The 14,861-nt window shown below is 44.7% G+C and overlaps 1 protein-coding gene and 1 long non-coding RNA gene across 2 annotated transcripts in view; one reads left to right on the top strand and one right to left on the bottom strand.

The window, feature by feature from the left end:
* LOC149329016 (uncharacterized) overlaps positions 1 to 14,861 on the bottom strand; it is a 149,710-nt gene that overhangs the window by 74,987 nt on the left and 59,862 nt on the right. The gene's annotated exons all lie outside the window — the stretch shown is intronic.
* Positions 763 to 4,650, top strand: LOC149329017 (uncharacterized). The gene is made up of 3 exons (XR_016285823.1): positions 763 to 1,013; positions 1,820 to 2,000; positions 3,678 to 4,650. It is a non-coding gene; the product is annotated as an uncharacterized LOC149329017 (long non-coding RNA).

The raw sequence follows: 14,861 nt of genomic DNA, 5'->3' as shown, positions 1-14,861 counted from the left end.
TTACTGCCATCAGCGGACGTGAGGCCGAGCCGAGGACCGCATAAGGCAGAGGCAAAAAGCAATCAAGGAAGCACACAAAAAGACTACGGTAGCGCGACTGTCGGCGGGGCTCGCTCGAGCAAAGAGCGTGCAAGGTGTCCAATGACGTGATATAAACACACACAAAACAGAGGCGATGCTGCAGCGCAGCCTTGAAAGTTTCGCGCGTCACGCTAGAGCGGCGTGCGAACGCTCGTGTTCCCTAGGTACACACACGTACACTAAATCGCATGAGCCAAGCTGTGTAGAGTACGCTAAGCCACACAATATGCGAAAATAAAAACCGAAACCAGTAGCGTTTGGCAACATCATCATCATTCCTTATTCTGCGACGCAGTTACGGGGAGCTGAGTTATAGCCTTAGAACTAGGCAGTCAGTGCAGCCGTGCAGCGGCTGCGGCTTTCCTGGCCCCAGATGCGTCGCCTGTAGCTGCCCAGTTTTCCAAGCTTTCGTTCGCAGCGCCGCCAGAAACAGATGGTTGTTAGTAGTCGCATTTTTTCACCTCAATCATTCCAATTTGCTGACTTTGTAATTGAAACAAAATATTTTGTCGTTTAATGCAACAAGTTTCTGGCAAAAAGGGCTTTATCAATTCTTTTTTTAACGCGTGTAAAGTTAGGCGACATTAGCGCCACCTTTCCGTTCGCTAGCGGTGGATTGCGAGTCTCATGTTGGCCGCGCGCTACACTACCTATTTTAGGACGCTGAAACGACTCTGTTGACGGGGTGCGACGGTTGTTAGCCGTTGTGGGTGCGTTTCTTCAGTTTGTTTGTGTTAAATGTGCGGCCTCGTTAGAGTTGTGGTAGTGTGACTGAACTCGGAAGGTGACAGATGGCTCCAGTGCTGCGGAAGACGTTCTTACGCGCACGCAGTGCTCAAAAACTGCTCTGACGTACTGCACGCAACCACGCCGAGAGCGGCCGGCGCCCGTTGCCCGATAGAAGAAACGGCTTGCCGTGAACGTTGACAAATGTAAGTACAGAACTGGCAAATGACTTCTGCGATGTGTCGGGGGTATGATTGAGGGCTGCGAATGCATTTGGGTTGGTCTTCACGTCTTGTTCGCAGTGAGGTGCAAAATGCGGGCACCACGCGATCGTTTGCAGAGATAAGGTGTTCTGACACGCTCGCTTGCCAACTATGCAACTTTTAACCCGCCGCCTCACGCTCTTTGCGTCAGCTCCTCGGCGCAGGAGTTATGTGATAGAATTTGGTTGCCCGCCGAGAACTATGGGGTGCTGCTTGATTCGTTATTCCGACTGAACAGGAGCAGCGCGTGAAAAGGAGACCATAAGAACGAAAAGTGCTTGTAGCGGCGTGCTTCTTTTGATTCTGCTGCCTGAGTGTTTACTGGATAAGGAGCATTGCCCGTTCTACGTCGCAGTCACATCAAGTGCTGTGTTTCTTGATAGTTCTGGTCAACGAAACGACGATTAAAAATAGCAGAACCATTCCATTGCAGTGCAGCTGAGGTAATCGCACAATGGAAGGTTTGTTGTCATTTTATTTTTTTACGTTCACTACATTTATGTCATTCCCCCATTTTCAGTCTGAAGCGATAAAAGTATAACGTGATTCGCGAATAATAGCTTTAAGAAAAGTATGACAAGCTTTGTAAACCATTTTTTTGCTAACTATTGGAGGCATAGGTAATTAATCATTAGCCTCCACTCATGAACACATTGGACTGAACAGCTAGAGGTTGTAATGGGATGTGGCTTCTGTGATGTTTATGAAAGCATGGCTCTAATGCAGCCTTTCTTCAAATGCACCCGCAGTCAAGCCCTGTACAGCTGCTCCACCGGTATCATCACGCTACTTTTGCACCAGCTTTCATCTGTCATCGAGCCAATGCTACCTCAACCAGAGGCAAATGACATCAAGACCTGCTGGTTCAGCCTATCAGCCATTGACACTGGATATCAAGCATGTGCCACTTGTAAAAGGATAGGAAGACAAGTGGGTATATTTTCCTTGTCTTTTTTAGCCTGCCAAAAATCATCTGGTCCAGGCTCCCTCTCTCTTTCGTTTTTTTTTTCTTTTAAAAGGACCAAGAGAAAGGGAAAAGATATTGCGGGCATCATGAAAGCACTCCCCTAGTCAAGTGCATTGTGTTATAGTGTGAAATGCTTTTTATAGTTTTTTCCTTCATGCCTCTCGTGCTTGGAAATCTTGACCACAGTATAGACCAAATTAAAACAATTATCTGCTTCATGACCTTTATACAGCAGTCTAAAAGCATCAAATAAATTTTATAGGTTTACTTCAGCAGTACCTACCTCTTACAAGGTATGGCATGTTTGAAGTGAACCAGTGATGTGATACGCATGGCCTAATGGGCAATGCATAATTGAATATTGGCGTTCAGTTGGAGCACTCTGCTTTAGAAGCATATTTGTTGCTAGCATCAATAATTGATACCTTACCAGGTTATCCTTGCATTACATGAAACCCTGTAAAGCTTATATTTTAGCTGTACAGAAGAAAGGTGCTTATTCGATGTCGTGAGCATTGCTGAGGTTTTCTTTCACGCTCCCTTTGTCACAACTGACTGCACTGTACAGTTGAAATGCATTTGGAATTGAGTATTGGTGCATTGTTATTTTTATTCATGCCGACGTTCAGTTACTGATTGCATTACACTAGCTGAGCCTAAGTCAACAAATATTGCTGTGACCTTAACAATACCCCTGGCTTTACTTGAACCGATGCATTTGATGTTGCCTTTCTCCCGTGCCATCAAGGTTTGTAATAAGCTGTGTAAATAACTTAATTTACTTTCTCGAGGTATTTATTGCTGCAAATTAGTGACAGGTAATTTCCTAAAGAACAACCTAATTGCACATTTTTATCTTCTTTGGAACACTTGTTTGCTTGTTTCCCTTGTATTCTTAACTTAAACAGATATGAGCAGGCCTCAGCACTGGAGGGACGTGCTGCGGGACAAATAAAAACTACCAGTCCAGCTGCTACCTTAGGGGCACGTTTCTGAGGCTTTTATCGCTTGTAGTTCTATGCAGCTTTACTTACAAGTATTGTATCTGACGCAGTGTGTGCCTTAATATTTTGATTCATTTGCTTTAGAGTGTGCCACTCTTGCCCTGACAAACTTGCTCACCTTTGTACTCTTTGTTCATACATTTTCCCCTAACACCTGGTATAGCTGCAAATGATACATTATCTACAGCAACATGTGCATTATATTGCAATGTCTTTGTGCCATCACTTTTGAAAACAAAAGCTCCGTGAATTTTTGTGCAGACAAATCAGAAACACAAAGTAATTTTTATATTTGATGGCCTGCATGTTTTCTTCATATGACTGGAATGGCTAAATATCTCTTCGTGGTAGCCTAATTTGGTGTAACACGTTAATGTCAGTTCCTGTGAATATCATTCAGTCTTCGAATGTGGGGGCAGAATTGAGCACAACAGCATGTTGTAGCTTTTTCTTGTTCAAGGACGCATTACATTTAGTTCTAGTCTTGTGACTGCTGCTTATGCTATTACTCAGCAGCCTTATCAAACTCACTCAGAGTGCTGCATTTTAGTGCACATTTAACTGATTGTTGCTTCTCCGTGTTTGATTCTATTAGAAGTTACTATAACTGTATACTTTGAATGTTTTCTTGTGCAGTTCTCTTGCTGCTGCATTCTGCCATGGAGGAGGCTACCTGTTCGTGCACACGTCTCATCACTAGGACGCTACCTCTTCCGCTGGTGATGCAGACAAGTAACGACAGGGTTAATTGGAGAGGCATGGGAGAGGCCTTTGCCCTGCAGTGGGCATAGTCAGGCTGATGATGATGATGAACAACAAGCAGGCTGCCTGATATTGAGGACAAGTGTCAGGATAGTGCACCAACAAAGTCGCTTAAGCATTTCTGTGCTGATGCATTTTTATTAAAATCAGCTCATAGCTTAATATCTACATCCATGGGGACATTTAGCATATGTTTGGCATCTGTTTGACTTTTAATTCGCTAGTGTTTGCAGCCTTTAATGTTGGTCTTAAGACAGTGTAAGCATTGTTTCACTGTGTGGGATTTTTTAGCTGTTTTGGAGAGATGTGTGTGTATGCATGCAGTTTTTTTCCACGGGTTTGTTATGTGGCTCATGGAACTTTCATGTTACAGAAGAAATTATTTCGTTTCTGTGTTGTACAGGAAAGTGAGCAGTATTTATATGCACCAGGTGTTTCAGGGAAGAATAAGTAGTTTTCAAAAATATGGCTTTTGCTGCATAATATTACCAGTGTTAGCAGACACCAGAAAGCCGGTGAGGTGTATTTAGTAAGCTGGTTAACTAATTTCTGATAATTAACTTTTTAACTAACACAGGTTTGCAACTGGTTGCAGTTAGAGACTTTTAGCCAGTTGTTCGTAGTAGCCATATCAGTTTCTGGAATGTACAAAACATGATTACTTTCGCCGCTGTGGCTCGACAAAATTTGGCTGCATCGTGCGAAAATACATGCGCTTTTGAAAGCACACAGGGAAAGAAACCCCTCCAGTGCATGTAACTGCTACAAATCTCTAACGGCAACTAGACGCCTAACTCTGATAGTGAAGGAATCATATTCTTAGCAGTAAGAAACACACAACACCAAGACACACACACACAGGACACCCGCTAGACTTCAACTATCTTCACTGGACACTTGTACGACATAAATATGTATCACTGAGCACACGCAGGTGCCTCGTCATCCACAACAGGTCTAACTACGCCCTCCCCTCTCCTCCAAGGCATACGGTTGCGCTGATAAACAATCTCTTTTTCTGCCAACGCCAGGGAGGGAGTGTTTACACATGTCACCCGCCTCTTGAATACGAAAGACTTCGATAATTTCTCTTTCTTTTTTCTCGGCTCCCAGGCCTTTCGTATTCAAGAGGCGGGTGACATGTGTGTAAGCACTCCCTCCCTGGCATTGGCAGAAAAAGGGATTGTTTATCGGCGCAACCGTATGCCTTGGAGGACAGGGGAGGGCGTAGTTAGACCTGATGCCGATGACGAGGCACCTGCGTGTGCTCAGTGATACATATTTATGTCGTACAAGTGTCCAGTAAACATAGTTGAAGTCTAGCGGGTGTCCTGTGTGTGCGTGTCTTGGTGTTGTGTGTGTTCTTACCGCTAAGAGTATGATTCCTTCAAGCCGTTACCAACTAGCCCAACTTAATGTTTTGATAAAGTTTAAAGGTTCATTAATAAAAATTAGCTAACCAGGTTACTACGTAAGACTCTTCACAAGTTTTCTGGTGCCTGCCAACACTGGTAATACTATGCTGAAAAAGCCGTACATTCATCTCAAAATACCTGTTTTTTGAAAATTACTTAGTCTTCCCTGAAACATCTCGTATATATGTAAGAAAACCCTAACGGGATTTAATTGACGACGTTTTGGTTGGAGGGCAAGCCGTTTTCAAGTGTACTACAGCATTTGAAGCATACAGCTTTTGTTTCGAATGCTATACTATACTCGAAAAAGGCTGGTCCTCCAGCCGAAACATCGTGAATTAAAACCTGTTATGTTTTTCAATTGCTGTGTGTCAGTCATTGTTACTCAGAGGGAACTGAGGGGAAGTGTGCCGAAGGCAATATTCTGTTCCTCTATTGTTCTCCATAAAATATTTTGATGCATCATGCATGTGTTGTAGCGCGTATGTACACTTGTGCACAATAAATGTAATAATTTGTATTTTGCTTCTATTATTCTTTAAGCACTCCAGGATAGTGTTCACAAAATGATTTTGAAGTGATAAAACTATGTTGGTAAAAGTGTTGTACTGTGTAGTTAACATACACTTTTCCAAAAGTTGATGTAGGAATTATACTTTCTTCGTACTTGAGTCTTTTGAATAACGGTTGCCAATTGTCGGAAGACCGTTGATAGGGTGTTGGTAGACATTGTCGGTATGTGGTTGATAAGAAGTGTAAAGACTTTCTATGTACTTGAGTCTTTTGGATAACGGTGGCCAATTGTCGGAAGACCGTCAATAGGGTGTTGGTAGACATTGTCGGTATGTGGTTGATAAGAAGTGTAAAGACTTTCTATGTACTTGAGTCTTTTGGATAACGGTGGCCAATTGTCGGAAGACCGTTAATAGGGTGTTGGTAGACATTGTCGGTAAGTGGTCAGTAGGAAGTGTATACAAACTCGATAAGGTGATGATAGGAAGTATAAAGACTTTCTATGTACTTGAGTCTTTTGGATATCGGTGGCCAATTGTCGGAAGACGGTTGATAGGTTGTTACTACAATGTACAAAGACGTTTAAAAGACTTTCTATTCAATGTTGATAGGTTCTATTAACAATTGTCGAAAGACTTTCTAAAGAATGTTACTAAAAATTTTTGTAAGGGTCCTGTCTGCGGCAGCCCTCAATATCTACTGGTCGTTGTTTTCGATCTCGTGCGCAGCAACGACACGCAGCAGAACGCGAAGCTACGGAAAGTATCAGGCCATGATCCGTCACAGGCTTGCTTTTGTAATTTCCATCTGGCTGGTTAGCGCTGGTTAGCCCAATTAGCGCTGTGCCTCCGACCTTCGCCGATCATGCACTAAGCCGAATTACCGAACCTACTCCAATTCTTTTAAGGCGAAAGCTTTTAGTGCCTCATCGTCGTCGACAGGAGGTCCTCACAAGAGCTGTCACGGTTTTCGGTTGGTCGAAATGGTTAAGAGGTTAGAGCGCGCGGATTCGAAGTAATAAGGTGACCCACGGATGCCAAGCCAACCTTCTTGGAGCAGAAGACAACTAGCGAAAAATAGTTGTCGTCCGGATGCCTAGCGCCCCTTCCTGGAGCAGAAGATAACTAATAAACAATAGTTGTCGTCCGATCCGACAGGTGGCGCAACGCGTAGGCCAAACAGCGCGCCTGGAAAAGCTTTCGCCTTGCAGTACTTAAGAGAGCCAAAGTGCCCTCTAAATTTTTATTGCGAAAGCGCTACTTCACTAGCTACCCTAAAAAGCTGATGGAGTCTCTGCAGCCGCGACCTTTGACCCTCGATATCTTCCAGGTACCTAAATAAATATTTCTGCGGCTGGGCCTCGAACCAGCGGCGGCGCGAACACATCAGCTTCGCTGGCCACTGCATGGAAGCACTGTGCTACCGCAGCAACTGATCACACCCCGACTTTAACCGCCACACTCTAGCGCTGTGCACTGCACGTCGTCGTCTTCGTCACCTTCCATCCGTGGGCAAGGAGCATTGTCAGCCTCCTACCGCGCAAAAACCGCAGGTGGACGTGAAGGCTCTGAGATCGTCACGAAATTGAAGAATGAATGATTCAAATGTTTATTTAGAAGGGGAAGCTCGAGGCCGTTAACGTGGACAACTGGCTCCCTGGGTCAGTGGACCACATCGCGCTCTGAGTTGCGCGGCAGCAGTGAGAGGTGTGCGCTGCATGCGCTGGCGTTGAAAACGTCGTGGCGGAAAGGTGGAACTGAAGCCACGGGCCATGCGCGTTCATTGTGCTCATTGCAGTGGGCGTTGACAACGTTGTAGAAAATTTAAAAATAAAAATAGTTTGGTTTGGGGGAAAATAAATGGGGGCCTTGTGAAACGTTGTTTGCTCCTCCCGAAGAATGCGAGAGGAAATGGCTCCCGCAAGCCTAATTTTAATGCGAAAATTTTTCTTGGCTCATCAGTGGCGTTCGTCCGACAAGAAAGATCGATACCCAGTGCAACGCTAGCCACATAACAATCCATACGTGGGGTCAACTGGCTGAACAGTCTTTTCTTCCGGAAAAAAACAAGCAAGAAGCAAAAAACAATAATGAAACATAAAAAATTAACAAAACAAAAAGTTGATCAACCAACAAAGACAAATAGCTCATCAAGACAGCACTCGTATACAACGGCGACGACGACGCGAGCGTGTGCCTTCGTGCTGTGTAAGCTTCGAGAAAGCCTCGAAAGCATGCGATGAGCAATCGCAATCTAACGTGTTTGAGTCGACACCACATAGGACGGAAAAACTGCCCGTGCGTTGTTCATCAAACGACTCGCCGTAATCACGCATTATTGCGTGCTTGTTTACTACACAGTAAGTAAGACTGGACCGCCGACGATCGATCCTGCATGGTGATCGACTCTGGTGTGGTCCTTCGATTTCTACGCTCGTCGACTGCTTCTTGTAAGCTGTAAGACGGAGGAGCGAACTTTAAGGCGCCTGCAGACAGGTACTCTACTCTGTCCTGCAATCTTAAAGCATTACGATCCTAACACGGATGGGCGATGCCCGCACTGCGGGGAGACCTGTGATATCTTCCACACTGTGTGGGCATGTACTAAAAATCCCCACCACCCCCTTTCCCTACCCCTTCCAGAGAGGCATGGGAGACTGCCCTCCTCGCTTGAGTCCCAAAGGGCTCTGGTGAAACGGGCGAGAGACGGGGCATTGTCATGCGGTGTCCCGGACTAGGGACGCCGACCATGTAGCGGGGCCACTCTGTGGCTCCCAAACTCTATTTCAGCAATTAAATGTTTTCACCACCACCACCGGCTTTTGCTGCGGGCAAGGAATGCGCGCATCTCGACAAATCCGCATGTCAGCTTCTTGAACGTTCACCTAGGACAAGCGCGTGTACTGTATAAACTTAGCTGCGTATCGTATTTGTAATATTGCAGCTTTACCGCAGAGAACTGTCACTGGAATGAAAGGCGCTACAGTCAAGCCCTGCGTGTCGGCGCCTCACGTTCCGCGTGTACTTGCATGATGATCAGCGATAAGAGCTTCTTTTTATCTCTTTTTTGTAATGAGCCAAACGCGAGGAGATGCATGCCTACGGTACTTTTCAGATATTTTGAGCTTAAGTGGCAGAAGGCCCGAGCATCAAGCTGTACAGCCATTGGCAACGAGAGAATCAGCACTAGGTCGGCTGCCGTAATTCTGTGGCCACATATATGCCCGCAGAGATATAGATAGATCTTTATTTATTTAGACAACAAGGTCTCGGATGCAGGGGCAAAAGGCAGATGCACTCTGCCTGACGGGGCCCAAGCACCCGACACAATGCTCAGGACAAGCGGCAAAAGAAGCAAGAGCTTCATACACTCTCATTACAAAAAACAACACATAATTATACAAGGTAAAAGTAGGAGGAAGGTGCATACTTTTGCAATGACATAATTAAAGTAAATATTTACAAGACACATCACAACAAGAAAAAGACGAGAATTCAGAGTTGACGGAAAAGCAGGGACATCAAGAATTTTAATCATTCGGGCGAGAAAGGAGGTAAGCTTTAGCATTTCTATTGAATGACTTTTGGGAAACAGATTTCTGAATAATTTCTATGGCCTGTGTATGTTTATTTAGAAGACTGGGAATTAAATATGAAAGCATTTCGGTTCCATAGTTAGTCCTTACGAATGGTACTCTGTAACTGACGTGCCTTAGCTTATAAGGCGCGTCACTACTAGAGTTTAATTGAACATATTTAGTGGGATGATGTTTGAAATCGTTAAACACATAAGAAAGCAGTTTCAACTCAAATAATTCATTGACTTTTAGAATAGAATGCTTAGAGAAGTACAAACCTGTATGATCATTGTATGCAAGGTTTTCGACATATCGTATTGCTTTTTTCTGTAATGTTATCAGCCTCGTGAGGTTAGTTTTCGTTGTAGATCCCCAAACAAGTAAACAATAATGAAGATGTGATTGAATTAGGGTATAATATAACTGCCACTTCAGCCATTTCGGAACAAGGTCTCGAAGTTTATATAATACAAATAATGACCTTGATATGCTGGCATGAATCTTATTAATATGCAGGGTCCAACTCAAGTGTTCTTCAAAGATTATGCCTAAAAATTTGTAGGAAGAAACACGCTCAATTACGCTATTTTTGAATGTAAGATTAATTTCACTGTTATCAGGCTTGTTACGTGCCTTAAATACAATAAGCTTTGTTTTATTAACATTTAACTCTAGTTTATTTATATTCAACCATAAAGACAATTCTTGTAACCATGCATTTGCCTCAGCCTGAATATTACTAAGATGCATGCCAGAAAAAAATACACTGGTATCATCTGCATATAAAATTATCGTGGGAGTTCGAGGGATGGCTATTATATCGTTGATATAAAGAATGAAAAATACTGGACCCAAAATAGACCCTTGTGGGACACCGTATATTAATTGACCAGGTTGTGATTGATGACCATTCAAACATGTATACTGAACGCGACCGGAAAGATAAGTACGGATCAGATTTAGGGCAACTCCTCGAATGCCATAAAACGGTAGCTTATAAAATAAAATATCATGTTTAACTGAATCAAATGCCTTCCTGAAATCTAAAAAAAGTCCAACTGTAAATTGTTTGTCATCCATATTAGAAAATATTTTTTCCTTTATACTAAGCAATGCCATTTCTGGTGACTTGTTCTCACGAAATCCGAACTGTTCGTTAACAAAAATTTGTCTGTCGTCAAAGAACTTACACAGTCTGATTTTGATCAAATATTCCAGAAGTTTAGAAAACAAAGGGAGTACAGATATAGGTCTGTAGTTGTTTATATTGTCATAAGGGCCACCTTTGTGTAAAACAACCACTCTGGCAATTTTCATACCATCTGGAAAAATACCTTGAACTAACGCGTGGTTACATATATGCTGCAAGGGCAAGCTAATTAGATCGGCAACAGGAATAATAGGCTCGGCCTTAATTTCATCTGCGCCTGCTGCAGTGGATTTGTTTAGGCTTCTAAGAAATGTGAATACTTCATGTTCGCTGCAAGGATTCAAGAATATGGAACTACCAATTGGAGAGGCAATATACTGAGCAATTTCATGATTTCTATCCTGCTTCTGAGATGATTCGCCAGAGGATAGGAAATGAGCATTAAACTTGTCTGCCAAAGCAGCGCCACTGTATTCAACACCATTGAATTTTAATGTGCTGGGAATATGGGTTGTCGCCCTTCCCATGAGGTCACTCAAACAATCCCATATTTTCTTAGGGCAATTGGAGACTGCTGAAAATTTATTCTGATAATACTGTTTCTTAGCTTTTTTAATATCAGAGCCTAACTTATTTCTAAGTTTTTTGTATTCCTTAAGTATGACTGGATCTTTTGATTGGATGAATTTGTCAAAAAGCCTGTCACGGGTTTGAATTCGTCGATATAACTCTCTCGTAACCCACGGCTTTCGAGACTTTTTGTGAGTTTTTCCCACTGTCAAAGGAAATGCGGTATCATATTTGCTTTTTACTAACTGAAGAAAGATATTGTACGCTATACTAGGATTTAACTCATTGTAAACTTCGCTCCAGGCAGTGCTTTCCATCATGGATCAAACCTAGCTAAGTTTTCTTGATTGAAACTGCGATATACTATCTGGGGAGTTGGTACTTGCTTCCTTTTTTTTATCTCCCGAGGAAAAAAACAGAATATAGGCAGATGGTCGCTCAAATCAAATGTAAGCACACCTGATAGCACTCTTGATAACTCATGATTTGTAACACATAAATCTTATAATGAGTCCCTCTCTAAGGTTATTCTTGTTGGCGACTGAATAACATTGGTGCAGAGAAATGCATCAATGGTTTCACAAAAAAGACGTCGCGGGGAGCTGTTTGTCAAAAGATCAATGTTAAAGTCTCCAACCAAAACAACAGGGATATTTACGATACAAGCATATTCAAGAAGATCGCGCACAAACTTGATAAATTCGGCACTTTCATGCCTCGAGCAATGCCTCGAGCAATGTGTTCGTGAGGGCTTTTAATAAAGGACATGTTTCAGTCAAGTGTTTTTCAAAGCATATCCGCTGTTGCACTGCGCCGAACGCAATGAAGACCGTATACGCTCTCGTATCGCGCTCAACCAACACCTCGCAAAACACGTTCAGCACATCAGCGCGTACTCGGAGCTGGAATCTGCGGCTGCTCTCGTGAAAGGCCTCGAGCACCATAGCACTATCAGCCGGGCCCACGAAATTAACAGCCGAAATATTTTGTGAATCAGAAGTATGCGATCGAAATATGAAGTGAGCATTTGTGCATCTGATTTGGTGAGACGATCGAAATATGGTCGCGCATACGCATGCAAAAAGTACCAATAAACAGCGAGAACTACCGCAAAATGCGCTATTGGAGGCCACACAGACGATATCCACCGTGGCCTAGTCAAAAAAAGCGCCTGCATTGCGCAAAACATCGCATAATGTTTATTGCCCGTAATTTCTAGCACTGCCATTCGTCCACCAAAAAAAAAATGACCCGGTTAGGCGCCTTCCCGTTACTCATTTCTAGGCTGGCATCTGAACTGCGAAAGTTGCACCAGGGAGTGCATAGCCTGATTTTCGTGCAAGCGGCCTTTCTCAAGTCCGCACGACGCCCCTGAACTGGCCAGTCGTCTAGAGAGAGGCAAAACCGGAGCCCCAAATTACTGCATTAGACGGCTAACGCTGAACCGATTTCGCCCACAGGTTAGCTACACAATTACGCTCAGGTGTGCTGACTTTCGATTAGATTGCCGGGAGACAGCAGGAAACCGTCCCCCACTACCAAAAATATACGTGCCCATAGAAACCTATGGAAGAGCTCGGCGAATTCTCCCATCGCCTCACCCTGGAGGTACCGCCTTCTTGATCACGGTCCCTCGCACGGGTATGATTTGGACACCAGAAGAGCGTCCTTCACAACGAGTGCGCAGCAGAGTTACTCATCGAAGCCCTGCGCCTTGCTTTAGTTAGGATGTCCCTAGGGTACTAAAAACCGTGCGATATCCACGCCTATTCTAAGAACGCCTCCCTGATTAATAAAGCCAGGGTTATCTTCCTTGAAACTTTTAATTGAAATCCTTTCTTAATGCAAGGGTGGATTCTGACCGAGTGTTCAACGAAGTGTTTTTCATTTACACTTTGTTCCGAAAGGACGGGGCCGTCGCTATCCAAGCAGCATTACAAAAAAGAGAAAAAAAAAGATCCCCAAGTCACGTGTTTTCTCACTGACTCCTGGGAGCATTGGGCCGAAAGCGCTACCTCGTCTCTTTCGCTGCTTGTTGCGCCAACTAGTTGGGAAAGTTCTCATCCCCGGCTTCGAATAAAATTGACGCAACGGACTCTCCTAAACTCTTTCCTTCCTCCATGGTTCAGCACATATTAGCGCACCCGGTTTCTCGCATCCTTGAGATCACTGCTTGGGTTATTAGCAGACAACGGAGAGGTGGTATGGTAGCGGGAAGCGTGCACGGCCATTTTGATATGGACTAGAAGGACCACGGTTCTTCATAAGATGTCTTGCGGGATGCAGGTTTGAGGTCCCCGATCATATAAGCCATTTAGGGGGCACATCGGCAGCCGTAACGAGTTACGTTACGTGTGCTGCTTTTGCATTTTCTCTCTGCGCGGTTCACTGGATTTTCTCACAGAGTGCCCACCAACACGGGCCTCTAGAATTTCAACTCCATAGAGATTCCACGGAGATGAAATTCTAGAGGTCCGTGTTCTGTGTGATGTCAGTGCACGTTAAAGAACCCCAGTTGGTCGAAACTTCCGGAGCCCTTCACTACAGCGTCCTTCATTGCCTGAGTCGCTCGGGGACGTTAAACTCCCATATACCAAACCAAACCTACAGGTCTGTCAGGAATGCACCTTTCCTTTCCTCAAAACCAAAACACGAGTAAGATTCCCAGTATAAGCTTATTCGCAGCCTACTCACTCCACTGCATTTGAGGAACTGAACTGAAAAACACTTATTAGAAATCACAAGTATTCATTGGAGGGCAGGTTTGGGTCCTCAGTCCAGGACTCTGCTGTCTCTTCCAACCTTCTCGGCCGCTCCGATCAGCTTAAGCTGTTCGTTGAGGTCACAACTGGCCAGCAGGGACTCCTACAGCGCTCGAGAAGTGAATATGCGCTTTCTTACATCCGACTTGCCGTCACAACACTCCCACGTAATCTGGATACATGCGGTTATTTAAGAGCAGGGTCGCGTAAACCCCCATTTGAATTTTTCCACAGTCCTGGGATTGCTTTTAACAGCGATGTGTTTACGCTGGAGGTTGTTCCGCTAGTCATGCGTAGCAGCATGTTCGTCGTGCACACCGCTGGCTGTGTTCCTACAGTATTGAGGTCACCAACGGACGCCTGACGCCCACTGTCGGAGCAAATGACAACTGCTCTCTTAGTTATCGTTCGCTTTGACAGGGGACGCTAGGCGTCCGTGGGTGGTGCTAAAATAAACAGTTGTATGTACCGACGACTGGGTGATCGTTGATCTCGTAAGGGGTGTTGGGAGTACCACAGACGACGACAGGTAGAAATGACGAGTATAATCACGGTTAACTTAGTCGAACCAAACTCAAGCAGCATCGCTGTGTCGTTCAGCGCAGGGCCATGCCCTAATAGCGGCATCCGTCGACGCGACCTCCCCGGCCGCTACCGCCGCCGGCGTCAGCTCTACGCACAGCGGGCCGCACAGACCGGACTCTTACGACATGGAGGCCGCAGCCGTTACCCAAACTGGCACCCGAAGGTTTCGTGGTTGTCATTAAGCCGAGAACCGAGTATCCCTGCACGAGGTATTTCAGGAGAGCGGATACGGACGGGCGTTCATAGCCTACCTCGAACCGGACTCCTCGCTACTGATCACCGTTCTCCCGGTGAGAGATCAGAACTTCATTCGCTTCGCCACACGGAAACCCGAAATTCCAGACAAGATTATCGGGGACTTCTAGCTCAATATGGAGAATAAGAGAGTCCCACTGGAGGGATACCTGATCAAGACGGCGGAAATGTCTGTTACGGCGCCGTTAATACGCACCAAAGACCCAGCAGAATCCCTACGCACAAGGTTCC

This window comes from Amblyomma mixtum, chromosome 9, assembly GCF_055824585.1.
Source record: "Amblyomma mixtum isolate Tamu chromosome 9, ASM5582458v1, whole genome shotgun sequence".
Classification (NCBI taxonomy): Eukaryota; Metazoa; Arthropoda; class Arachnida; order Ixodida; family Ixodidae; genus Amblyomma; species Amblyomma mixtum.
This window is presented reverse-complemented; position numbering and strand designations above follow the sequence as displayed.